This window comes from Peromyscus eremicus, chromosome 4 (genome assembly GCF_949786415.1).
Source record: "Peromyscus eremicus chromosome 4, PerEre_H2_v1, whole genome shotgun sequence".
NCBI classification, from domain to species: domain Eukaryota; kingdom Metazoa; phylum Chordata; class Mammalia; order Rodentia; family Cricetidae; genus Peromyscus; species Peromyscus eremicus.
In genome coordinates this window covers 31,825,007-31,852,612 of record NC_081419.1, presented here as the reverse complement: position 1 = coordinate 31,852,612, position 27,606 = coordinate 31,825,007, and the positions used below count along the sequence as shown (strand labels likewise).

The window sequence follows — 27,606 nt, the reverse complement described above, 5'->3', positions numbered from 1 at the left end:
GATGAGTCCAGCCTCTTCTCCCTTAGGGGTCAGGGATGGCTTAATGTGGAGCAGCCCAGGGAACTGCCTCTGCCCTGGCCTCCCTCACCCTCCTTGACACATCTGCTGATCTTCCTTTGCATAACTGGCTGGCCCACGCCCTCCTGCTGATCTGAGTCCTAAGGCACTTGGGGGCACTTGTCCCCAGACTGGTATGCTAATTTTGGAGAAGTGTTAGCTTTCTGTCTAAATTCGTTCACAGCTCACACCTCACATCTTGTCTCCTGTTTCCTTCCTAATTTGTCATCATGTAGGTCTGCGCAAAACCACACTTGGAGGAAGTTCCTTCTCCTCCTCCTGTGTCCCCAGCCAAATGTCTGCAGTCTGTCCTTGGCCAAGGCACAGCCTCTTCTGGGCCCTGTAGCATGAGGCAAAGAGTAGCTGCTGCAAGGGGCAGCTCCGTGCTTGTTCTATGCTTCTTGAGAGTCTCTTCCACCGTTAGAGATGATTGATGCTGCCTTTTGTCCACTTTGCTTGGCATACATCCTGTTCTGTGCTCCACGCCCAGACTGTTGTGCACCACCTTGTCTGGAGGGATGTATGTGCCTGTTACAAGTGCTATTCTTGGGAGCTATTTATTATTTATTTATTTATTTATTTATTTATTTATTTATTTATTTATTTATTTTGTGTGTGTGTGTGTGTGTGTGTGTGTGTGTGTGTGTGTGTGTATGCTTGCGTACATGTGCATGGATCAAATAATGAAGGAAAACTTGTAGGAATTGGCTGTCTCTTTCTACCGTGTAGAGCCTGGGTATTGAACTCTATTGCACGAATCCTAATTGGTCTTAATAAAAACCCAGAGCCAGATATCAGAGTGAAAGCTGAAAGATCAGAGAAACAGAGCAAGCTACAGCCACCACCTCTTACCTCACCAACTCCTCAGCCTGAAAGAGCCTCCTGCTCTATATTCTTTTCTCTGCCCCGCCATAGCACTTCCTGTTTCAACCTTCCTTGTGCTGGGATTAAAGGTGTGTGATCCTAAGTGCTGGAATCAAAGGTGTGTGCCACCACTGCCTGGCTGTTTCTCTTTTAGACTGGATTAATCTCAAGTAGCCCAGTGTGGCCTTCAACTCACAGAAATCCAGACGGATCTCTGCCTCTTGGAGTGCTAGGATTAAAGGTGTGTGCCACCCCTGCCTGGCCTCTATGGCTAACTCTGTGGCTAGCTCTGTCCTCTGATCTTCAGGCAAGCTTTATTTCTTAGATTACAAATATATCACCAAAGAGCTCAGGTCATCAGCCTTTGGTGGCCTATGTGGTGGTGGTTTAACACGACCTTCCTCCACACATATGGCACAGATCATAGAGGAATGATTTTTTAAAAGGTGAAATAGCTTTTAAGAGTTGTTAGTGAAGCAGTGGTCAGTCTTGGTGTGGAGACTTCTGGGGTACGGGGGTTCATAGCATCTTGGCTTCCCAGTACTGCACTTTGTGCCTTATTTTTACTATCTGTCATGATGTATTAGGAGTTCCAAATGTGGGCCTGTGCTTATTTGTTGGGCACAATGAAAAGAATAGCTGACCAAAAATGTAGGACAATTTCCTCAAATACTATAGATCAAAAAATGAATGTATTTAGTTGGTCTGAAGTATTTGCTGAAAATGAATTGCTTAGGGTATTAGAAATCGTCCTAATTGGTATTTTTATGGCCATTCTTTTTTTTTTCCCCTCATAGCTGGGGACTGAACCTAGGGCAATGCTCTTGTTAGACAAGCACTCTACCATTGAACTAAATCCCCAACCCTTTATGGTCATTCTTTGTTCTGCTGGTTGAGACAGTGCAGCTTTCTCTGCAACCATTTGTATTTTCCTTCATTCAGCCTGTAAGGAGACTTGAGCAAGGGACTCATGCAGCCTCGATGTCATGTACTGCCTAAGCTCCTCCTGATTCACACAGCTTTTCAGAGACTCAAATAAACCTTCTTAGTTAAAGTTGCTTTTAAAAGTAAAATGTGGTAGATATAGGAGCCATTTTGCACTTTATAATATCTATCTAGTAAATATTCAATTAGTAATCTTTTTGCTAAATTGAGATATGAATTAACTCTTTGCTCTTTTTAAATACAGTTTCAAATGCTTTTGACTAAAAAGTGAAACATATTCTGAGATGCTATGAATTATTAATGTTTTGGTGTATAATCCATTTTTTCTGTGCATACGTACATATAGAGGCAAGCGTGTTGGATAGCAATTTACATATTTCATTACCTGCTCTTTTCATATGACCATATGCACCTTCCCCATCAACCACTGTTGATACAGATGTGTAGAAGAACCATGGTTTGCTTGACCAGCTCCTGTTGCTGAATATTTGGTTTTCAATTTTCTACTTGTACAAGTTATGTTGATGTTTTATTTTCATATGATAAATTCCTAGAATTCAAATTCCTGGGCAATTGAATCCAAATCTGATTGTAATGTACCCTCACCCAGCCTCCTGTTGTGGGTCCTGGAATATCTAGTAATTCAGATCATATGTGCCTTTCAAAAGATGACTCTGCTTTGAGGTGCACAGCGTCCTATAGCATTGGATTTATCAGAGCAGTAGTTTTTCTCTAGATCCCATTCCAAGGAGTTAGTTATTTAAAATATCTGAGAACCTTATTATCATACAATTTCCTTGTAGTCCAGCACAGTGATTCTCCTGCGAATTAATAATGCATTAATGATTCATTTCAAACGTGAATCTTTTAGTGTAATCATAGTATGTAATGAACATTCAGCAAACATTTATCTAACCGGTACTGCTTAATCAGCTACGTACTGTTTTGTAAGGCTGTAAAGATGAATAAAACTCAGTAGTTTTTTCTGACAGACTTAGTTTAGTGGGAGAAACAGATGTGGAAGCAAATAAATTTAAAACATACCAGGTTTTGTTATATTTTCCTGTGTCCTTTGGAAAAAACAGTACTCTCTTCCTACTGCCTACCCCAGTGGAAAACAGGGAGAAGAGTGGGGTCTCTTGGGTCTTCCATGGGTCAGGCCAGTTCCGAATCTCTGTTGAAGTGTGTGTGTGTGTGTGTGTGTGTGTGTGTGTTAGGGAGGGAGGGAGGGAGGGAGGGCGGGAGGGCGGGTGGGAGGGAAAGAGAGACAGAGAGAGAGAGGATTTTCACTAGCTAAATCCTGTTTAATATTGAGTTTTGTGTTTTTAGGACTGTAATTTTAATGTCTCATTTGTTCTTTACGTCAGTTATCTGTTGTTGCATGAATAACACACTGTCTCACAATTCCCATGGCCTTGGAGGCTGAGTATGGCTGAGCAAAGTCCTTTGAGTCACCTGCAGTCACAAGGCTGCATCAGGCAGGGTGTCACCTAGGACTAGAATGTCATCTGAAGACCTATGGAGGGAAAACTTGCTTCCAAAGCTCACTTAGGGGGGGTTGTAGCAGGATGCATTTACTTCAGTCTGCTAGACTGAGGGGTTTAATTCTTCCTGACTGTGGGCTGGAGACCAGCCTCCAGCTCCTTGAGCAGAATGCAAGCAGCAGTCTTGCAATCTGATCACAAAAGTAAGGTCTCTCCATGCTGCCTTGTCTTATTGATTAGAATCATATTACTCAAGGGCAGGAGGTTATCCAAGACCAGTGATTGACAGGAAGCAGGGCACAGGGGCTGCCACAGGCTGCCCAGCATAGATTTTAGTGGAAGTCAGCAAAGGGCATTCAGGTTCTTGTTTGTGGCAGTAGGAAATGGCCACAAGATATAGAGCTAAGGATTCGAACTCAGTGAAGGATCTACAAGAATGAGCACCCCCTCTCTATTCATCCTCTAGGTCAGTGGTTATCAACCCTCCTAATGCTGTGACCCTTTAATGCAGTTCCTCACGTCATGGTGACCTGAAACCATAAAATTGTTTTTGTTGCTAATTCATAACTGTAATTTTGCTGCTGTTATGAATCCTAATGTAAACATCTGTGTTCTCAGATGGTCTTAGGCAACTCCTGTAAAATGGCCATTTGGCGCTAAAGGGGTCGAGACCCCACAGATTGAGAACCACTGCTCTAGGTGCTTCAGAAACCTTGGGGTGAACATTGGACTTTCTTCCAGGCTGGAATAGGGGTGCAAGCCAAGGATAACTGAACCATCAAGGGCAGTGTGGTTCCGTTCGGGTTAGAATCACGATAGAACTGGGAGTGAAAGGCAAGGCTCTCACTCTGGTGTCTGTTAATTACCTGGGGAAGTTGAGGAGGCTGGCTGGGGAGGTGGTGTCTGGGTCTTCTGCTCTGTGGAGAAAGAAATATACTCTGGAGCACAAGTCTTTTCAGTAGCCCTCGGTTTTGTGAGCAGAAAACTCTGAGACTTGGCTGTATGAAATAGTGGACATGATGCAGCAAGCGAGCTGAAGAAATACTTGGGGCATGAAATCTCTGGATCAGTAATTTCTGAACGGTCGTGTATACTGATGGGTGAGCCAGTTGATGAAGGGGAGGGTGGCGTGCTAGGATGTTGAGCTATGGGATGTCAGGTCCACAATGCCTTACGTTCTGTCTGCTCTCACTTGCTGGGTGCCTCTGTGGCTCTTTGTCACCTTCCCTCTCCCTCCTCCTCTGTAGTCAAGGTTAGAGATTTCCAAGGTTGCAGTTTCTCTGACACCCATTATTTGTCTTGGCAATGACTTCTTAGTTATCTTCCTCTCTCAGAACCAGAGGGGGAGATCACCTTTCCGAGGCTTCAGAGTTATTTTAAAGATTGATTAACAATTCTGACAGCCTCGGCTTCCGAGCCTAAGTAATAGCCCAGGCGCTCATCAGAGAGCAGCGGGATGCAGTGGAGGTGTGAAAGCCTCTTGTCCTTTAGGCCTGTGGGCTGTGTCTCCATAGTGAAGGAGTCTGGCAGGAGAGACCCTGCTGTGACAGGAGGAAAGAAATGGCTGACAAACACGCCTGGAAAAAGCTTACTTAAAAGGATCTGGCCCTAAGGTATGACACCAACGCACAAGTAACCAAAGAAAATAGAGGTAATATAGAAGTCATCAAAATTAAAAATTTGGGCTGGAGGTGTAGCTCGGCATAAACATGCATGCCTAATAGTCACAGGCCTTGGATACTAACCCCAGCCTAAAATGAATGAATAACTAAGTAAATAAATAAATGTTAAAAACCCTTGTGTCTCAAAGGGACAGTAACAAGAGAGTGAGAAAACAACGCACAGAATAGGCATAAAGTTTGCAGATGCCCTATCTGATAAAGGGTTTATTCCTGAAGAATTCTACGGTGCAATAACAAAAAGGTGAGTAGCATCTCTAAACAAGCAAGGATCTGAATCACCTACAGATCAAACCCAGGATGGGATATAGCTTTAAACCAGTAGGCTGTTGTCTATAACAAAAAAGATAAGTTAGGGAAGAATGTGGAGAAGTTGGAATCCTCACCCTTGGCCATGAGGAGTGTGAAATGGTGCAGCTGCCTCGCAAGAGTCTGGCTCTTGTCCAGGAGTTTAAATGCACCGTTACCTTATGACCTAGCAGCTCTACTCTTCGGTACAAGAGAAATGAAAGGCTGTGTCCACATGTGAGTCTATAGGAGATGTTTATCCTAGCAATAAACAAGCCAACCCCTTCAGCTGAGGAGTGGGTAAATAAAGTAGGGTCTAAAGTAAAAAGCAGCTTTTCTCTTCTGTTCTCACAGTCATTCCAGACAACTTCTGACCCCAACTCAGTGGGTAGGCAAGTGCCCCTCCCCACTGAGCGGTCATATCGGCCCATGTCTATTCTTATAAAGGTGCTACAACGGTCACCTGTCTCTGTGGATTAAAGTTTCAGCATGGGAATTGTGGGGCATCTATAATTGTTTGGTCTATAGAAAGGGTCCTTTATTCTAAATAGTCTAAAATTGACTTTGATAATGGCTCCACAGGTTTGCAAATGTGCTAAAAACCATTGAACTATTCATTTGAATGGTATGTGAATAAAGCTGCCACTTCTCCCCAGAGAAATTGATAGTAAAATGTCCCAGAGGAGTCAGGGCTGCAGGGATGGGCATGGGCAGGGACATTGGTGGTAAATTCCCTCCAAGTCACCTGCTTTTCACTAGGTTATTCTGGGGGGGGGGGGGGTGTTTTTAAGAAGTGAGTGTGTCTGCAGTCGGCTTTGCTTCTCCTACTAGACCTGGCCCCATTAAGAAAGCAGTGAACATTAGTGGACTGTTAATGATCTGAACGACATTAACTCCCCATCTGGCTGTCACCCTCCAGGAGGCTCTTTCTATTTGATTGTGACTGATTAGTTTTGTTCCCATTCGTTTGTGCTGATGTGGCTGTTTGTGGTTTGCTTTCAGCATCCGGGCTCCCAGAGAGCCCTCCATTACAGGAGATGTTGTCTCTAACAGTACCAATGCTTCGGACGGGCCAGTGGAGGGTGAGGTTGGAGGGCATCATCTGGGGTGGCACTGATTGCCTCTCAGTGACAGACAGGAGACTCAGGGCAGCATGTTACTTTGGGAAGTCACTTGCTTGGCACACGCGGGAGACTGAACCTGTAGCCTTCATTCAATTTGCTACACCCTGAAGTCCTGCCAGCCTGGCTAGGATGCATGGACGCAGCTCAGGCAGAGGTTGTGCGGGTCGAGTCTCTGTACAGGAGCCTTGTTGTTCCAGATACAGTTGCTCGCGAGCAGATCACGGACTCTGGTGCTCAGTTGAGCTTTCTCTTCCTAGGTACATGGTGGTCCCTTGTCAAGCCAGCATGGTCATAACTAGGGTCCCCTAGGTGGAATAGAATTTTTTTTCCCCTGATTTCTTACCTCCTAAAGCGGGGTCTTAGGTTACTACTGGATAAGTCCTCCATCTACACACAGAAGCTTCAGAACACACTTTGTCTAGCTTTCCATAGATTTGAATAAAAATTTGAATAGATTTGAATAAGAAGAATCTAGGGCTGTGCTGCTGACCTGTGGGCGGGAGAGGGGGAAGGATGAAAGAGGAGAGGTCGGAAAGGAAGGAACAAGGAAAAGACAAGCTGGAGACAGTGAGGGGGAGGGTCACCATTAGACTGCTGATGAGGGAAAGAAATGCAGGGCTCTGGCAGATGCAGGGAGCAAAGGTGGAATAGCAAGCCAGAAGACGGTGCAGGGGGCAAAGGGCAGTCACGGGGTTGGTACCCGGTGCTGGGCCACAGACCTGCCACCCCGTTTTCTCTGCACCCCAAAGGAATTAGAGAACAGAAATTGGTAAAAGAACATTGGTTAATTTACAGATTTATAGCTTGGCCAAGTAGCTGAGATCGGGCTGTCCACTGCTCATGTCCTGGAGGATTGCCCAGGCCAAGAAGAGAGTGGGAGAGGAGGCAGCCGCTGGGGCGCCAGCCCTGCTGCTTCTCTTCAGTTGGGAGTCTGTATTTCAGGCTCTAATGGAAGCCGGGTGGTTTCTCTTTGGATTGGGGTCTTGGTCGCCACTTGCTGGTGGCTCCTCTTGGATTGCCTGCAGGTCCTCTGGAAGAGAGTTCAGACGGGTTCTTAATGGTGGTGGATGAGGGGTGGAGGGCCTCTCTACCCTACTTGTTCTCAGCTGGAGGGATACTGCTCTCCAGGGGACTTCGAGAAGTATTTGGAGACATCTCTGATTGTCACGGGTAGGGGGTGTTCCTGGCATACTGTGCATAAAGATGAGGATGTCCTACACTCTCAGTACACAGGTAGCTCTCCCATGACAGAGAGCTGGCCAGCCCAGGGATGTCAGCCCAAGATGAAGCAACCCAATACCACCTGAATCTCGTTTAAGCTCAACACCTGCAGCCCAGACAGCCAGAAACCCTTTTTCCTGATTGGGTGGCAGCACCTGGAGACAGTTCAGTTGAGGTGCCTGATCCAGCTCAGGCAAAAAGGCTTGAGCCGATAACCCAGCTTTTCTGAGTTAATTATATTAATTTTTTTTTTTTTAAAAAAAAACAAGGTTGGATGAAAAGTAGACAGAATTCTCTTGCTTTCTCTGTTTGCAGATCAGCAGGCATATCTTACCTGCTCCCTTAAGAGACTTCTCTGCCTAGGGGAGCAGGCTCACAAGGCAGAAATGAGAGCCTCCAGTGGTCTATGCCTGGCACTGAATGGGTCTAACCCCATGGGTCACGGGAGAAATAAATGAGGGAGGAAATGAGTGTGAGATTGGAAGGTAAAAGGCAGATTTTTTTTAAGAGGGCAAAATAGATTGTCCTGTTTGCAGCAGCCGAGCTGCAGTAAGCCACAGCTGTAGGGAAGAAATTATGGAGAAACGATTATCATCTTAGCAATTGTTCTGTGAAATTGCTCCAGGCCAGAGGCACTTGCTGTAACAGTTTTATAATGTAACCTCTCTTTACCCTGCTGAGCCATGGAGCATGCCTGTGTTTCTAACATTTTAACAGCCTTGGCTGTTGTTTCTGCCTCTGCTCACGCCTGAGAAAATAGGTGCCCTGTGTTCTGGGACATTCTAGTCTCTCCTGAATGGACCTTCCCTGCAGTATAAAAATACAGTTACATAACCAGTTACCAGGTAACACAGCCTCTCTTTTCTTCCTACCACTTGTTACTCTTTCTGGTCCATTAAAAAAGTGAGCTCAAATTCATCATATTTATGACTTGATTTCTTTTTCCATGCTACAATCACAGTTGCTATTAAAGAAAATGTTTTGATACTTTCATATGCTCTCAGCTACTCTGAAGTTCAAGACCTGTTGATTTCAAATCTGCCTTCATTATAGTTATTATAATTTTAGAATTTTTATTATATATACAGTGTTCTGCCTGCATGTATACGTGGATGCCAGAAGAGGGCACCCGATTTCATTATAGATGGTTGTGAGCCACCAGGTGGTTGCTAGGAATTGAACTCAGGACCTCTGGAACAGCAGCCAGCAGCCAGTGCTCTTAACCTCTGAGCCATCCCTCCAGCCCCCTATTGTTGTTATTATTTTTAAAGACAAGGTCTCACTATGTAGCCCTGGTTGGTCTGGAACTTACTATGTAGACCAGGCTAGCTCCAGACTTGTAAGAGCTCTGCCAGTCTCTGCCTCCCCACTGCTGAGATTAAAGGTGTGCACCACCTCACCTGGCTACAGTCCATTTACCAGAACTTTTTATCCTCTATATTTGAAATTTTGTCCCAAAGCTGGGGGAAAACCTGGTCTAGCTCTTCCTTACCTGTGTGTTTTTACTCTTCAGTGAGTCTTGGAGTGTTTGTTGAATCCTCGAGTGTGCCAGCTTTCTGAGTTGGGAGCTGTGCAAAGGAGAGGAATGGAAAGTTACCTGGAAATTGGCAGACTCCACTCTGGGTCTTACCTTGAAAGGAATTGTAGTAAAATATATATAATATTAGTTATAATTCACCAAGTACATTTACATTGTGCGCCATCTCCTCTTTATCTCTAGAACTCTGGAAACTGTCCCTGTCCAGACACGACCCTTCATGCCTTCCTCCTCCCAAGCCTTAACAACCTCTGTTTTACTTTCTCTCTGTGAATTAGTTGCTCTAGAGACTGCTGATGAGTGCAGTTGTAACAGTATTTGTGTTTTTATGCCTGGCTTATTTCACTTAGTGCAATGTCCTCACAGTTTGTCAGTGCTGTAGAACGTGACAGGGGTTCTTTTCTTTGAGAGGCCGAATAATATTCCTTCCCTATGTGTACAAATTGCATGTTCTGTGCCCATTCACCTGCCAATGGACACCTGGATTATCTCTTCTTTGGCGAATGTGAACTGCGATGCTATGAACACTATATAGTTCGTAGCATTTAGTTACGTGTGTCAGGACTGGTTGCTTCTGCTTCCTGTTTTCCTTCCTCTCCACCCACTCCAGGTCATCCTACCTCTCCAAGACCATCTCTTTCCCTTACTGTCTTTGATGTGACGTAATCTTAGCTGTCACACATGGTTCAAAGGCAGAAGTTTTGTTTAGTTTTGCAGTGCCGGAGATCAAGCTCAGGGCATCGTGCGCGCTAGGCAGTACTGTTCCCCTTGGCTAAATCACCAGCCCACCCACTATATTTTTGTGTCAGTATTTATTATGATTTTTCCATATAATTATATTTTTAATTGACTACATTGAATCCACTGTCCTAGAAAAGAGGAAGCCATTTTAATTTAGCAATTTAAAAGCTGGGTATAGTTGCTCACACCTTTAATCCCAGCTCTCAGGAGGCCGATCTCTGAGTTGGAGGCCAGCCTGATTTACATACAGAGCCAGTTCCAGGACAGCTAGGGATAATCAGAGCAACCCTGTCTTGAAAAACAAACAAAACAGAAACAGCCCCCCCCAACACACATATAATTTAATTCTTGAAAAGTAGATACAGGTTAGTGTTTGAAAAAATGGATTAGAAGCAAGTGAATTATAGATATTTTATACAAATATGTAAAAAAAAAGACCCCAAGTATATGTGTGTGCATGTGTATATACACGTATGTCTCTATAGACATGCTCATGGACATACTTCTTTTCTGTTCTTGCATTGTGGTACTGGGAACTCAGGGCCCCATTATGCCAGACAAGTGCTCTGCCATCCAGCTATACTCCAAGCCCATGCTCTTTTAATTGTAATTATAAATGTTAAAAAAAAAATCACAACATTTTCATCCGGAAGGGGACTCTTGATCATTTCCTAATGATTGCTATCGGCAGATGGCCACACAGATGAACAGTAAATAATGTAGTAAATGCAGCTGATGATTCAGGTCAGTGGAACGGCCACACTGGCTCTTGGACCTCTCATCCAGTCTGGCTCCAAACACTGCATGGCGGGGTCTGCAGGAACCTGGAGAAGTGGAGAATTAGGGTTCAGAGAAACCCATTCCCTACAAAACCATAAATGGAGAGAAGAGCCTTGGTGGTGGTGGTGGTGGTGGGGGTGCTGGGTGAAATTCAGTGAAATGGAAAGTGTTCTTAGGCTACAAGGGAGAGGAAAGGGATTCTGTATGAGACCTTGCTGGTGACACCAGAGGAGTTAGGGTGACCTAAATTGGCATTATGGTCATCTTTCCATCCTCATGGCCAGTGGTTTGGAATTTTATGGAGGCTTGAATCTTCTAGTCATCACCAGGCTTCTAAAACAAGAGTCTGCTTTGCTTAGCCCTGCCGCTGGACTGAGGTCTGCCCAGCAAAGAGGTGGATTGACCAGACTGTATAGTTTACTCTCTCGTTCAGGCCTCCAAGTAGTATTTCTTAGATACTTCCCACAGGCTGGGCATCATTCCCAGCTCTGAAAAAGTGAGTGAAAGGGTATAACAGGGCTCCAGACCTTATTAAGTCCCCAGACCTTAGTACAAGTGACTCCATGATGGAAGTAACCATTCAGACTCTAAAACTCTGCCAGGACAAAGACCTAATCCATCAAAGTCCATAGTTCTGGGAAAGTCTCTCACTGTACTAACCTTGCCTTTTGGATTCCCTAGTTCCACTTCTGGCCAACTGATCTTGTTAACTAAAGTGTGTCAACCCAAGATAGAGTTTTTGTGCTCAAAAGCTCACCCTGAGAAAGGCTCTAGGCTACACTGGGATCCCAAACACCCAGTGTAGTTGCCGGCTGCCTAATAAAGACTTTCTGTTGGCTTAAACCCATGTCTGAACAGTCTTCTCTGATGAATACCCCACAAGAGGGAGGACTGGTCCCTCCTAATTGGGTGAGTTGGGACTGATGCTGGTGCTTGGCCTCCTATCAACTGGATACGCCTTCCAATGCTGTTGGAGAAAATACTATCTTTCAATCACATGTAAAGTCTCTCCTGAGAGAAGTTGTACCCAAAGCTGTTTTTAGATGGAATCCTTTTTGGTAAAATCATGCTTACTGAGGTGGGAGGGTTATTTCCAGAGGTGAAATGTCTAGGTCTTCTGGCCAGGGCTGATTCTGTTGTGTTTCTCCTTGCCCTAGCCTCTCATCAAACCCAGACCTTTCATGGTCATGATTGTAGTAGACTGTCCCCTAGCCAGCAGCCTGGCTCTTTCAGTCCAGGCCTGGCTAGTTGCCACCTGCCTTCTATGTTTCTCACCATTCTTGTATTATAATTAATTTTTAACTGGATGTAATCACTTGTGGGAAATATATCGTCCACATTAAGGATTTCCCTTTATTTTATTTTATAAGTGTTTCCTTTGAGTACTCCATTTATGCATCAAAAAATACTATGACCTATAAATTTATGCTTTATTAAACAGACTCTCAAGCATAAAAATCAAGCCCTGTCTCTAAGCACAGGAACCTTCTGCAAATAATTCCCAAGGGGGAAAATTAATCCTTTGGGACTAGCTAAAGGGAACAGGAAAACTTATCCATCTTTCTTAGTGCCTGGCTTTATTATGCTGAGTGCTGAGTTTGTTCCAGGAAACTCAATAGGCTCTTTGGAGGTTGAAATCCTTGCTGTGCTTATTCTGGACTCTGTTCTGGTTTATCACAGAAGCCCCGGAGAAGGTTAAGTTCAAGGGTTGCAACTGTTGCCCCATAGTTACAGATGCTGAGTGCTTTCCTGAGGTGGACAGTAGAGGGGTTGGGTCAGAACACAGTTCCGTTTATGTGGACATCTCGCTAGGAGATTATTATGAGAAAGCCAATTTGTTTCATAGGAAGCACAAGCCAGGGCTAATTACCACCATTTGGTACTGAGCATGAATGTTTGCGTGTGAACAGAGGGTTATATTTTTAGGGAAGGCCTTAATGTTTCATTAATCTTGAAAAAAAAAAAAACATTTTGAATGTAATTACCGTAAGGGAATGTCTGGGCTTGGTGGACATGGCAGCATGTCTTTGGCTCTTATCCGGGGAGCGTGCATGATGGCGGTTTCTAAATGTAATGATTCTAGCTGTTGTTGAGTTGCTTACACAGGAGTCAAACAGCAGGAGAATCAGCAAGTTTCTGAGACAGCAAATGTATAGAATTATACTTGTAAACTACTGTGTGGGTTAGCCGTCTTGGTGTTTTTGATGCTTGAAAAAAAAATCTCATTTATTCAGAATAACCTGTAAAGGAGGTTTCCCACTTAGCTATAGTGAAATTAGGGCTGGGAAAATTTTTGTGGCGATAGTGTGGAGTCTGAATTTGTGCTCTTTAATACAAAGCATATTAATTGTGCTAAATACAACTAAGGGGCTTTAGTCTGTGAACAGCTTCTGACCCACGTGTACAAAAGGTACATATTGTCATAAAGGGTGTTCACTCTGTCATCCTTACTTCAAATTCTTTGGGAAAACAAATTGTTGCTTGTTTATGTTCCGGCTCATTGCTCATCGCCCGTCTTTGACTTCGTTTCTGAGGACTTGTTGGGCTTCCTGAGAGCTTTACTGTTTGTTGCAGGCTCCTGAGGGATTCCTGCCTTTTTACGTGCTGTGCTGATCCCACCCCATCCCTTGCCCTGCACGCTTGCTATGCTGTTAGTCAGCTTCCTGTTACCATAACAACAACAACAACAACAACAACAACAACAACAACCCACAGCCAGGCAGTGGTGGTGCATGCCTTTAATCCCAGCACTTGGGAGGCAGAGGCAGTTCAAGGGCAGCGTGGTGTACAGAGTGAGTTCCAGGACAGCCAGGGCTACACAGAGAAACCCTGTCTCAACAAACAAACAAACAACCCCCCTCCCCCCTCCCCCCCCAAAAAAAAAAAAACCAAACCACAAGAAAATTAACTTCCAAAGAGAAAGGATGATTTTGGTTCACAGTTTCGGAAGTTCCAGCCTGTGATAATTGGCCCCACTGCCCGGAGGCTTTTGGCAACACAGTTAATCATGGTGGAAGCTCATGGTGCTTATGTTGTGCATGAACCAGGAACAAAAGAGAAAGAGGAAAGAGTCTGTATTCCTAGTTCTCTTTGAGGGCATGGCCCCAGTTATCTAAGGACCTCTCTACTAGATACCCCGACCTCCAGGTTTTACCGCCTTCCCATAATGCTAACCTGGAGACAAAGCCTTCACCTCAGAGGCCTTGGGCATGTCCCAGGCCCAGGCTGGAGCACATGCTCAGAGTGATCAACCAGGAATTTTTATTAAGAGATTTTAAAAAAAGACAGGGTATAGTAGCACTCACCTTTTATCCCATACTTAGGAGGCTGAGGCAGGAGGATTGCCAGTTTAAGCACAGCCTGGGATACATAATGAAGCCCTCCAAAGAAGAAGGTAAAAGGATCATGAAACAGTTCTTACCACCACAGAGAGAACAATGTAGCTAGAAGGTAAGAAAGAAAAGGCCTATGTGAGAACAAGAACATTCCAGGACTCTGTGTGTATTTTGGCAAGTGAATAGAGCAGAATTGTTTTGGGTATAACCTATAACGCTGGCAGACAACAGGCTGAAGAAGAAAAACTATGAGTTTTATGCTAGCCTGGGCTACATAGCAACACACTGTCTAAAACAAACAAAAAATAAAACTTAGAGGCTCTTGACAAAGACTGGGTCCAGCCTGGGTCATAATAAAATTTGTAAATAGAATCAGAAAGCTATGCTTTTTTTTTTTTTTTTTAAATACAAGGAAATATCAGTTTATAGATTACCTCATATAAATAAGGAATGACCTGGGTTCTGGGTTAGGTGTTCACTTTCTTCCACGCCCGTCCGGAGCCCTGGTCATTGAGACAGCAGAATCAGAGAACAATGGGGAACTCGTGCTCTCGGGTGGAGACCTCCAGGCCTGGGAAGGGAGTTTCTGCCCCCGAGAGTGCCCTGGGTTGGAGGCATCTGTCTGAGCTCACTGTCGCTTTGTGCCACATATGGGATGACTTTAGCCAAGACCAGCACTAGCCCATTCTTCCCATCTGAGGACACCAGTCACTTGCCCTCTCCTGGATGGTTTTGTGTGTGTCTTTGGAAGGGACCAAGCCCACAGCACAGCCTGCTCCCGTTGCCCGTGTCTTCTGAGATCCTGGCATTCAAAAAGAAACCCATGCTGGCCCCCGCTGCTAATGAGCTGTTCCAAAAGATGCCAGGCCATGGGGGAATGGCCAGCTGGACAAGGACAAGCCTTTCTTTGGTCCCTCCAGCTGGTCCTTCACACCTCCCCCTTCCCTACCAACTTACATGCCTGAGTCACCTAAACGCTCATCAGCTCTGCTGAGCACACTCATTATCTGCAATCAGACCATACTGCCACTTCTGGTCAGCTGTCACTCAAGCCCCAGTTTGCCATTAACAGAAGCTAAAAGTGGAACTCTGCAGTCTGAAGGAGGCTGCTTGGGCCAAAGGCAAGCTGCAAAACTTGGGAAGGGTCTGGGAGGTCTGTTTGACCTGGCGTGAGAGTTAGCAACCCCAGCATCACCAGCTCAGAGCCCCTTGCCTTACAAGGCTTTTTGTCCTGTGTTCCGACCACAGTCCAGTATCCTGGATGCTTTGAAGAATTTGGGAACTTTGCCACCAGCAGGCTTTATGAAAACTACCAGCCCTCCCACCTCCCACTCGCAAACACAACATGGTAGATCACTGCTTTAGGGGGCCCTCTCCTCCTCCCTCGTTTTCCTGGCCAATGTAAATGCTGAACAGATTCCCTGGGCCCTGCACTTTGTCCCAGGCTCTCGGGGAGGTCATTGCCTTTTGCATCCAGCTGCTGAAGCCTGGTTCTGTGTTTCCTGCAGGCTGGGGCTCTGCCAGCTCCCTGCTGGAACAGTTAGCAGACAGCGCCAGGGATGCAGACCTGCTGATGTGCGGACTGCAGGGTGACTAGGACCTTCAGCTAAGTGGGAGAGGAAAATCCCGGTGGGAAGCACCTCTTGCCTTCAGGTTTCAGGGGAGCTGTGGCTGCAGTGGCCTTTCTCTCCCTCAAGTCACCAGGAAGAGTGACAGCAGATGCTTCTCATCAACGTGAAAACGAAAGAACAAAAGATCACTGGAGAAGGTCACCATCTTTGGTTGTTCGTGGGATGCTTTAAAATGTGTTGGGATGTACTTCTTGGCTTTTTTTTTTTTTTTTGCCTCAAAATTCTCTAGGTCAGGGCCGTCAGGGCCGTCAGGGCTGGAGATGTGTGTGCATTGAAGGAAGTAAGATTTAAGTGGAGGTGGTTTCTCTCCAATGTCCACAGATATGTTTCTTTAGCGGGGATCCCAAGCAGGATCTTTTTTTTTTTTTTTTTTTTTTTTTTTTTTTTTTTTTGCAATTCTGTCCGTAAGTCAATGGGAAGCAGAATGCCTCCCAAGCACATTCTTGAATTGTGTGCAAAAGAAAGAGCCTTGTTGTATTGTCAGGTATAACATGTGCATTGCTGTGACATTCACCTTAAGCACTCTCAAGGAAGTGAACAGAATATAACACCAGCATTACCGTACCATCCACCTTAAGCACTCTCAAGTGAACAGAATGTCATTATTCCTTCCCAAACCAAGACTGTCAGATGTGATTGAGAGAGTAGCTGAGTAAGTAGGATTCTACCAGTAAGCACTTGAGAGCCTGATTACACCCCAGTGCACAGATACAGACACACACACACATACACATAGATACACACACACACACACACACACACACACACACACACATAGATACAGACCTACACACACACACACACACACACACACACACACACAGATACAAACATACACACACACAAACATAGATACAAACATATACACACAGATACAAACATACACGCACACACAAACATAGATACACACACACACACACATAGATACAGACCTACACACACACACACACACACACACACACACACAGATACAAACATACACACACACAAACATAGATACAAACATATACACACAAACAGATACAAACGTACACGCGCACACACACACACACACACACACGATACAGACACACACATACACACACACTCAGCAGCGAGCCTGGTAAGTATGCAATATGGTGTCAGTGTGCCACCTTGTGGCTCTGGTTGTCAAAATGTTTTTGAGCCAGAAACACTCAAATAAGGGTTCTGTTCTGGTGATTCGTCCTTCCAACTTCAACTGAGAACTGAACCCAGGGCTTTTCAAGTGCTAGGAAATCACTTAACCACTGAACTACAACCCAGCCCTCTTTTGGCTTTTTGTTTGGAGACAAGGGCTCACTGTGTTGTTGCTCCTGCTGGCTTTGAACTTGCAATATTCTTGCCGCCTCCTCCAGGGTATCCTTGCCTTTTTGAAGCTGTAGTTCAAGGTAGCTGCTTTACACGACCAGGGCAGTCTGACCCAGCATGAGCCACAGTGTATGGCGGACTGGGTACTGCCCTGGCATTAGCTTTGTTCAGGTTGGAAACTCGGATGCTAGAGGTTCATCTCTGCATTGAAATCTGCCCTTCATCACGGTTACTATTTCATTTTCCTGTCAGCACTCGTACTGGGAGCCAGGGTCTTTGCATATGGTAGGCTACATCCCCAGTCCTTACAAATATTTTATTGTGATCAAAAGCATGTGGCCCAAATGTCACCAGCTTAAACCTTTTAGGTGTGTGGCATGGCTGTGTCAACCATAGGAGCTTGGCTGTGCAGCACATCTTTCTGCCTTTCCATCTTACCAAACTGACCCTTTGTACCCCTTGAGTGCGTTCTCTCTCCCTCCCCCCAGATCTTGGTGGCCATTGCTCAGTGTTCCGCATCTAAGAATTTGACGGCAGCCATTGGGGATTTAGCTCTGTGGCAGAACGCTTGCCCAGCAAAGACCTGGGTTTGGTCTCCAGTGTGGGGGTGGGGAGTGGGGGCTGTGGCGAGAAGAGGCTGGCTGCTTCAGGACCCGTATATAAGGGACTCGCATAGTAGATGTCAGCTTTTGGTCACTGGCTTACTTCGTACATTAGCGTAATGTACTCCGTTCCATCCACGTAGTTACACATTGCAGACTTTCCTCCTTTTAAAAGGTTGGACAATATTCTACTCTATGCCTAGGTGTAGCTTTCTGTTTTGTAGACGGACAGTTAGGAGTGTTCACCTCTCAGCTATTGTGAGTAGAGCTGCAACAGACCCAGCATGTGTACCTTCAACACTTTTACTCCCGCTGCTCTAATTTAGCTTAAACATCTAAAGGATTCACTTTATTCTTCTAAAAACAGCTGCTTTGAAGTTTTAGCGCTTTCTTTGTTTAACTAGTTAAGTCGTCTGTGTGTGTGGGAATGTGTGTGCACACTTGCCGTGGCACACATGTAGAGGTCAGAAGGCTTTCAGTTCTCTTCTCCCACCGCGTGGGACCTGGGGATTGAACTCAGGCTGTCGGGCTTGCTCGCCGTGATTTTACCCACTGAGCCATCTTGCCAGCCCTTCACTTATCCCTGTGTTCAGTTCATCCGTGGCTGAGGGCATTGTCTGGTGACTTGCTCTAGGCATTCTTGTGGTTTGTCTGAAAGGATAGTGCTAATCCATTTTAGGTGCATGTTCATGTAACTAAGACATTTTGAGCATTCCTGTTTGGGACTGAAGAAGGAATGTATGCAGAGAGAAGGATAGGTTATTTAATAAAAATGAAAAACGCTACATCTACTAATGGATATGGGAAACAGTAAGTAAAAACTAACATGTGGGGTGGGGAGATGCCTCAGCAGTTAAGAGCACTGGCTGATCTTGTAGAAGTCCAGGAGTTCAGTTCCCAGCACGCACGTGACGGCTCACAATCACCATGACTCCAGCTCCAGGGGATCTAAGGCATTCTTCTGGCCACTGTGGGCACCTGCACACATGTCTACATACACACACCCAACGGGGTTTATTTCTCTTTTGTGTTTTTGAGACAAGATCTCTCTCTGCCACCCAGGCTGGCCTGGAACTTACTATGTAGCCCAGGCTGGCCCCTGACTTTTGGTACTCCCCCTGCTTCAGCCTACCTTGGGCTGAGGTTGCCGGTGTCAGCCACCTTGCTTGACTATGACAACAGGGTTTAAAATAAAGAGGGGAGGCCAGAGTGAGGTTTGCTCTTACTGAGGGTTGGCCTTGCTCTTAACTCCTCTGCACCATGGCCTCACCCCTTCACTGCCATCACCCACCACCGGAGACCCGGTCATGTCCTCTGGAGACTGGGAGCACTCTGCTAATTGCTGCGGTCTGAATCCCAGTCAGTGCCCCGCCTTCCCCTGTGGGTCTCAGCTGCCCAAGTATTTGTAAGACCTACTTTGCAAGGTATGACTTCTGTTGAGATTTTAATTTGAAATGGAATTTAAATGGACCATCCCTGTGCATTCTGATAGTTTAACAGCCCTATTGGGAGACTAATAATAATGAGAAAGCCACTCTGAGTCCATCCTGCTCTGAGGTCTGGCAGGTTTTAGAAGAGAGCTCACGTGTCTCTCTCTCTCTCTCTCTCTCTCTCTCTCTCTCTCTCTCTCTCTCTCTCTCTCTCTTTCTCCCTCTCCCCTCCCTCTCCTCTCTCCTTCTGTCTTTCTGTCCCCCTGTCCCTCTCTCCCCAACAGAAGAAGCTGTTGAACTTTATTCGCCAGGTGTTAGGAATCAAGAAATAAAAACAGCATGTGACCCAGACACACTGAGAAGAAAAAAAGCTGGTACCACTGTCTCACTGCCGTCCACATCTATTTAATAAGCAACGGCATGCCTGTTGTCTGAAGAGGAAGTGTCTGAGTAATCCTGTTCAGAGAAACTTGAGACCTCACGGGAGCGGGAGGGAGGGAGGGAGGGAGGGAGGGAGGGGTTCTCGTAATGGGGCAAAAGTTCACAGTTCTTTGTTTCACTCAATTTCTCACAGTCCCCTGCCCCCCACAACAAGAGCTAGCTAAACGTTGTATCAAGTTATTTAGAACTTCCTAAATAGAGGAGGATATGGCTCCTCCCACCCAAGTCTGCCTCCTTTACCCTTTGCAGCAACACTGTCTGTGCAGGAGAATTGATAAAAAGATGATCAGCCTGGGTGCCTGCTTCCTTTTTGGAAATGGTACTTATCCAGCTCACAGTGAATCTGCCTCTCGCCTTCCATGGCAGCCGTTGGTGGGGTAGAACCTTCAAAGGCGCTGGGGACCTCAGGAGACCTGTGTGCACCCTAGGTTGGCGATGGACAGAGGGGCCGTAGGTGTCCTAGGTTCTGGTAAAGCCTCAGTGCCTGTCCTCAAATGTGAGGTCATGTGTAAGGGTGGCAGCTAGTCCACAATGCCAAAGGGATGATTGAACAAGAACCCTTAATTTTCATCGGCAAAACTATTCTGCTCGGTAAAAGCAGTTGTCAGCATCCTCTTCCATCATTTTTCTCCTTCCTCTCTTAACTTGGGTCCTGAACTTCCCAACTTGATGTAGACCAAGCAGGGTACCACTTCAAGGCCTTTACCCTGCCTGTTCCTCCAGCATGGCATGGCCTTTGTCTGGCTGCCTCCTTACTCGGGCTACAACAGAAGTGTCACCTCTGCAGGGACCTTCTCTCACCAACTAGGGGATTCAGTTTGCTGCCTTCAGTCCCAGGAAGCACCTCAGATGTTCCTGACAAGCAGCAGCTGTGGAGTCTCTGGGTGGACCTTGGCCACACTGCCCAGGCATCCGCTTTCCTATCCATTCCACCCTCTACACCCTGTCATTTGAGGTGCTGGGCATGGACCCTAGGCACTCTACCCTGAGCCCTTTCTGTCTCTCCCTCGTCAGTGTTGGGAGGTTGAACGGAGGCCCTGTCAACAGACTTCCTTCCTCTCTGCTTTGCTTATGGTGGGCAATGCCCAGAGAGCAGGAGGGGAGCGGTGGTCGGTGTTGGCCTCTGAGCTTCGCTCCCGCTTCAGATGCCTCATCTCTGGACGGAAGGCCATACCTCCATTCTGGTGGGGCTCTCCATACAGCCCTCCCCATCAAGTGCGTGTAGTCATGCCCTCTCCTTGTCCCCTTTCTCTGGAGTGGGTGTAGCTCCCTCTGAGCCTCTGAATTCTTTACTGCTTCCCACCAGGTGCTGGAAAGCTCTTCCCTTATCTTTGTAACATTTGTGGCCAGGTATGGTGGTACATGCCTTTAATCTCAGCACTTGGTAGGCAGAGGTAGGTGAATCTTTGTGAGGTCGAGGCTAACCTGGTCTACAAAGTGAGTTCTAGGACTGGACAGCCAGGAACCCCCCTCCCCCCCAAAAAAGTATTTGTTAAACTACCCTGGACTCACTCATTTTGCTAAGGGAATTTATTTTTTGAAAGGGAACATAAGTTCCTGCTAAACAAGCTTTGGGTGAAGTAACTTCAGTTACATCCTGTATGCCAAGGATGTAATAGTAGAAACTGTTGCTGGATAAATGAGTCAGCACAGCACAGTACTCAGCATGGTGTCTCCTGCTTGGTAAGCACATACAAGCATTTGCTGTTCTTTTGAGACATGACCTTGACTACGGTGATGGTGATGGCGAGGATGATGGTGAGGGTGGTAGTGATTTTGTTTACCTGTGTATTGCCTTCCTTGTTCCCACAAGAGTTCATGTTTCTTGAGGAGAAGGCCAGAACCATCCTTTTGCTTCTGTAGAGACCGCTCTAGTGAGGCCCTCAATGTTGGAATGTTTTTGGGGTGGTTGGTACTATTGTTTTAAGCCTTGTCCTTGCTCTGGGGCAGGAGGAGGCAGAGATGACTCTTCCCCAGATGCCCCCCCAGGCTGGATGAAGCTCACTCCAGGCCTCCTTCAGGCCTTCTGCGTCCCCAGTTCCCCATCACGACAACTCATTCCTTTTCTATGTAGGCTTGGTTGTCCTATGTGGAGCCAATGCCCTCTCCGAGCTGGTCGCAGGAGACGCCCGAGCCAGAAGGATTGGACAAGCCTGATGGTCTTGTCAGCCTCCTAATCCCATCTGGTGTCCTGGGAATGATTCATGAGAGTTTAGCTGCTCTTGCTGGGCAGCCCATTAGAAACGTGAGCACAGCCCTGCTTGCCAGGGAAAGGCAGCCATTGGGGAAATCTTGTAATTTCACCAGACAGGATGGAAGCCAGAGATCACACCATAAACCTGAGACTGTTTCCTAGCAAATAGATATTTTTGAAAAAATTAGCTAAAGGCTTCATGCTTTAAGAAGTGAGTTGCATGCCATCAGCTACATTTGGAGAAATGGTCTACATGTCAAAACTCTTGTCTCAAAAACAGACAAACAAACATAAATAAAAATAATCAGCACTGGTTCTTATAAACTATTTGGTTTTTAATTTTGCAAATTTTCAATACGGTAAGAATGTTTCTTAGATTGTGTGTGCTTTTCAAGGCCTCAGTCTACCTTTCCTTATCCTTAAAACATAAAAAGAGCTGGGCGGTGGTGGCCTTTAATCCTAGCACTCGGGAGGCAGAGCCAGACGGATCTCTGTGAGTTTGAGGCCAGCCTGGGCTACCAAGTGAGTTCCAGGAAAGGCGCAAAGCTATACAGAGAAACCCTGTCTCGAAAAACCAAAAAAACAAAAAACAAAAAACAAAAAAACCATAAAAAGAAAAGCATGTTTCTAGTTGGATAATTTTCCCCTTGGGGCTCATTACAAACCCATCAGCCATACAATACCACAAGTCCATGGTGCTTATAAGTCTTCAGAGCATATTCTGAGGTATAATTAAGAATTATAATATTGTACTTAGTGAATATTTTTCACCTGAAAATACTTTAGAAGTATAATCTTCCTCATAATAAACACCCCTCCGGTCTTTTAAACAGGGTTGTTGTGCAATGTCTTAGGGCGGTCTCCCAATGTCACCTACACAACAGCAGTAACAGTTGGACGTTTGGTAAATGGACTCAATCCTTCAAATGTTTTTTTTTTTTGGATCAAAACTCCCTTTAGTAGTTAACAGGAGTGGTGTGGATTTATGTAGTTGCAATCTTGGACTGTGGAATTTACTGAACCACAGATTGTGTGGAGGCCGGAGAGAGTACCGGGAGGCCAACATACAAGCAGGAGGCTAGCTCTTCACAGCCTTGCTGTGCGTGTGGGAACGGTTTGAGGCTGTGTAAAGACTGAATGAATAAACATACAACAATCCAGTGTACTTAATTTATTTGCTGCCAATGAAGCTCACACAGCCTGTTTAGGCAATCCTGACTCCTCACACAGCAGCCAGTGCCCTGATTATCCAGACAGATGACACTACTGGGCTGGGTCCAGTGAAGAAAGGTTGGCAAATGCCTACACGATGTCTAAGCTGATTTAGTTCACACCAAGGTTTATTGAGCAAGATTCCAGGATGACAGGAAAAGCTGGGCCAGCCCTATAAAGCTGCGTACCTAGGACTTAAAGAAATTGGATAGTGCCTCGAACCTAAACATGATGTTTAAATACTTTCTGTTAACTGTGTACCTTGGTTAAGCTTTGCTGCCTGAACAGGGGTAGAATAATGGATCCCCTCTAGTGCTGTGAGATCAAATGAACTAGTACATGATTAGCAAGATCACTGTTAGCTAATATTGTTTGACCATTTGTTAGCCTTCCAGTAGAAATTAAAAACCTTTTTAAAATTACTAAGTTCATTTATTGAGTCTTGTTTAGCCTGTGCTGGCCTTGAACTCTTTATGCAGCTGGGGATGCCCTTGAACTTCAGATCCTCCTGCCTCCATTAAGAACTCATTAAGATGTTAAAATTGTGGTCCAATGAGATAGGGAAGCAAACTGTGAAAAGGTGAGAAAGAAAACTCAGTTCAGATTGATTTTGTCAACCTGGGTCAGACTTGGGGAGTCTGATGCCAGGAGGGGAGGTTCATTGTCAGCATATTCAAAACAGTACAAATTGGGAAAAACATTTCCAGGCAACAGTCATTCCGATTCCAGCTGCACAATAAAGCTTGAGGTGTGACAACATAGAAACTCCTTTACAAAGTACATGTGACCACAGGGTGGGTTCGATAGCTAAAGGCCCTAGAATCTAGTGTGGACTCTGACTGAGATAGCATAGAGGTCAGCCAGCTATAAAGTACATTGACATTCTCCTAAGGGTCTGAGCTGTTAACTGGGAGCTATGGAGGGAGAGTCTGGAGTAAACATTCTGGGAGATTTGTGTGAGGTCTGCCACCACAGATAGCAGAAAGGTCACTGGGTCATTAACAATATTCACTCCCAGATTTCTGGGCAGAAAAACGTATTTTATCTTCTCCTTTGAGGAGAGGCCACTGTGTATTTAACATTACTCCCTAGTGATCTGTGGGTATCTTAGTTTGGGCTTCTATTGCTGTGAAGAGACACCATGATCATGGCAACTCTTATAAAGAAAATAATTAATTGAAGGGGCTTGCTTACGGTTTCAGAGGTTCAGTCCATTATCATCATGGCGGGGCATGGCAGCGTGCAGGCAGATGTGCTGGAGTAGCTGAGAGTCCTACATCTTGCAGGCAACAGGAAGTTGACTGACACACCAGCTGGTATCCTGAGCATCGGAAACCTCAAAGCCTCCCCCACACAGTGACACCCTTCTTCCAACTAGGCTACACCCACTCCAACAAAGTCACACCTCCTAATAGTGCCACTCCCTATGAGATTATGGGGGCCAATTACATTCAAACTACCACATTCTACTCCCTGACCCCCATAAGCTTGTAGTAATATAATGCAAAATTCATTTAATCCAACTTCAAAAGTCCCCATAGTCTGTCACAGTCTCAACAATGTTTTAAAGTCCAAAGTTCAAAGTCTCTTCTGAGATTCATGCAATTTCTTAACTGTAATCACCTGTAAAAATCAAAATAAAAAATCAGATCACCTACTTCCAATATATAATGGCACAGGATATACATTACCATTCTAAAACATAGGGAAGGGAGCATAACAAGGAAATACTGGACCAAAGCAAGACTGAAAACCAGCTGGCCAAACTCCAAACTCTGCATCTTCATGTCTAATGTCAAAACACTCTCCACATCTTCAGCTCCGTTTAGCTTTGTTGACTGCAACACACTTCTTTCTCTTGGGTTGGTTCCATTCCCTATTAGCAGTTCTCCTTGCACATATCCCATGACTCTGGCCTCTCATCTTGGGGTCTCCAAGGCAATACAGGCTTCAGCTTCACAGCTATTCATGAAATAGTCTCTCTACTAGGTCTCCATTCAGGGACACCCTGACACAGCCTGGCCTCAGCAGCTTTATTCAATAACTCCTTTCTTCTATCCTTAACTCTAAACCAAGAGCCACATGACCAAAGCTGCCAAGTTCTGCTGCTTTCTGGGGCTAGAACATGGCCCCCTTGTTCAATTATATCTTCACCAGATTTCTGTCCTTCATTATCTAAGCTTGGCTTCCCTGAAACTTGCTCTGTAGATCAGGCTGGCCTCAAACTCAGAGATCTGCCAGCCTCTGCCTTCTCAGTGCTGGGATTGCCTACCACACCCGGATCTAAGCTTTTCTTTAGTTCCTTTTCACAAGTTGAAAACTTAGCTGGTGGGATCTTGCCCTGAGGTCACCACTCCCTTTATTTCATTTCTTCATCAGTTTATCTCCTTGAACATAGGATTTAGCTCCATTCTACTTCGTGGTGCTCCTTTTCTCTTCAAAATTTTCATTTTGTAATTTACTCTGCTCGGTTTGCTCCTTTTCATTATAAATCTTTATCAGCATGAACACTAGTAACCACATGGCAGCATCTATACTAGACAAAATACTATAACCAGGGCAACCTGAACCACAGGACTTTATAAACCCATGGAGGCTAAGAAATCCAAGGCATCAAGCTTTCTTTCGGGTCACCAACCAGCTCCCAAATCATGACACAGAGACTTAAGTTTTGAATGTTCAGCTTTATCTTAGCTCTTATTTCTTGCTAGCTCTTAGAACCAGTTTCTCTCCATCTATGTCTTGGCTCAGTGCTTTTTACCTTTCTTTCTCTCTGTATGTCTTGCTTTCACTGCTTCTCATGTCTGTCTGTCTGGTGGATGCCTAGCTTTTGGCCCTGGGTGTGTCCTTCTCTTTCTCCCTCGTTATCTGCTCCTCCTCCTCTCCAGCACAGATTCCTTCTCCTACTTATTCTCTCTGCCCTGCAGCCCTGTCTATCCCTCTCCTGCCTAGCTATTGGCCATTCAGCTTTTTATTACACCAATCAGGTGCCTTAGGCAGGCAAGAGGAAACAGCAACACATCTTTACATAATTAAAGGAATGCAGCAGAGACAAATGTAACACACCTTTATACAGTTAGAGTAATATTCTGCAGCATAAACATATGTAACACGTCTTCACCTAGTTAAAATAATATTCCACAACAATCCAAGATCAAAGTGCTGGTGGATTCAGTGTCTGGTGGAGGTCAACTTTCTGGTTTACAGATGTGCCCCTCATGCTGCCCTCATTTGTTAGAAGAGGTGGGGATCTTACTCAGGCCTCTTTTAAATAAATGCATTAATCCTATCACAAGGTCTACCCCCACCCATGACCTGATCACCTTACAAAGGCTTCATTTCTGAACACAATTATCTTGGGGGTTAGAATTTTAGTGTAATTAAAACAAACAAACAACAACAAACCCCTGTAGATGAATTTCTAAACTGTCTTATTAAATAAAAAACATGGAGCCAGATGTAGGGGTGAAAACCTTAGAAATCAGGGAAATAGGGAAAACCACAGTTAACCTCACCTCACCAACTCCACAGCTTCCAAAAGTGAGCTACTTCCTGCCTACCCATGCCAATATGCCTTGCTGTTCTGCCATATGATTTGCTCTCTCTGTCCAACTGCATCACCTCCTCTTCCTGCCTAGCTCTGTCACTTCCTGTCTGTTTGTACAGACCTCCAGATCTCCGTGGTTACCTAGTGTTGGAATTTAAGGTGTGTTCCACCACACCTGGCTCTGTTTCCAGTGTGGCCTTGAACACACAGAGATCCAGACAGATCCCTGCCTGCCAAGTGATAGGACTAAAGGTGTGTGCTACTATTGTCTGACTTCTATATAGTGGCTGGCTTTTTCCTCTGATCTCCAGGCAAATTTTATTGGGAGACACAGTATATTGGAGGACACAATACATCACCACATTTCCACTCCCCCCCCCAAACCCCAAACTTAAACAGTCAAAAAATAAAGAAGCCAAAAACCCTATTTATGAATTCACTGTCCATGGAACCATGTTTGATATGCGTTTCTAAGAGGAAACATTCAGATTGTAGCAGATCCTCTCTGTGGTTTGCAGGCCCATGCTCATCTGCTTGTCCTCACATGGTAGAGATGGCAGGTTCTAGTCTGTTTCTCGCCTTAGGAGGTCTAATTCCAAGTACCCACCTTTTCTTAGTCATTTTAATCCAGTTATCTTCCAGAGGCCTCACTTCTAAGTCCATTGCGTCAGAGGACTTTGTATTTATTATTTTTGTTTTCTCATGACAGACAATACCTGGCAGGAACCACTTCTGGAGGACGGTTTATTCTGGCTTCTGGTTTCTAAGGATTTCAGTCCACCATGGCAGGAAAGGCATGTAGAGTTCATGGTGGTGGAAGCATCAAGGAGTGGCTGGTTCACATGGCAACAGAGAGGAAGTAGGAAGAGCTAGATGAGGTTGTAACATTCTAAAGGCTGTCCCTAGAGATGTAGTTCTACCACTTAGGTCCTTCCAAAAGGCTCCACAGCTTTTAAAATTGTGCCCCAAGCTGGGACCACTCTAGCATCCAAATCATGAGTCTCTACTGACATTTCAGGTTCAGCCGTAAGAGTCTCCAGCATGTGACTGTGGAGTGAGGTGGCATGTCACAGTCTGTAACGTCTTTGCTTTTGTGTGACTACCACAGTCCATCTTTTTGGTCTTGGTCTTGTCTGGACAGAAAGTTCCAAGCTACTTGGATTTT

General features: G+C 45.3%; 1 protein-coding gene and 1 long non-coding RNA gene across 2 annotated transcripts in view; one reads left to right on the top strand and one right to left on the bottom strand.

Annotated features, from left to right (window-relative positions):
* Cacnb4 (calcium voltage-gated channel auxiliary subunit beta 4) overlaps positions 1-27,606 on the top strand; it is a 267,754-nt gene that overhangs the window by 39,190 nt on the left and 200,958 nt on the right. The window lies entirely within an intron of this gene.
* Positions 24,394-27,270, bottom strand: LOC131909145 (uncharacterized). Its single transcript, XR_009378784.1, has 2 exons — positions 27,049-27,270; positions 24,394-24,517 (listed from the first exon to the last, which is right to left on the bottom strand). It is a non-coding gene; the product is annotated as an uncharacterized LOC131909145 (long non-coding RNA).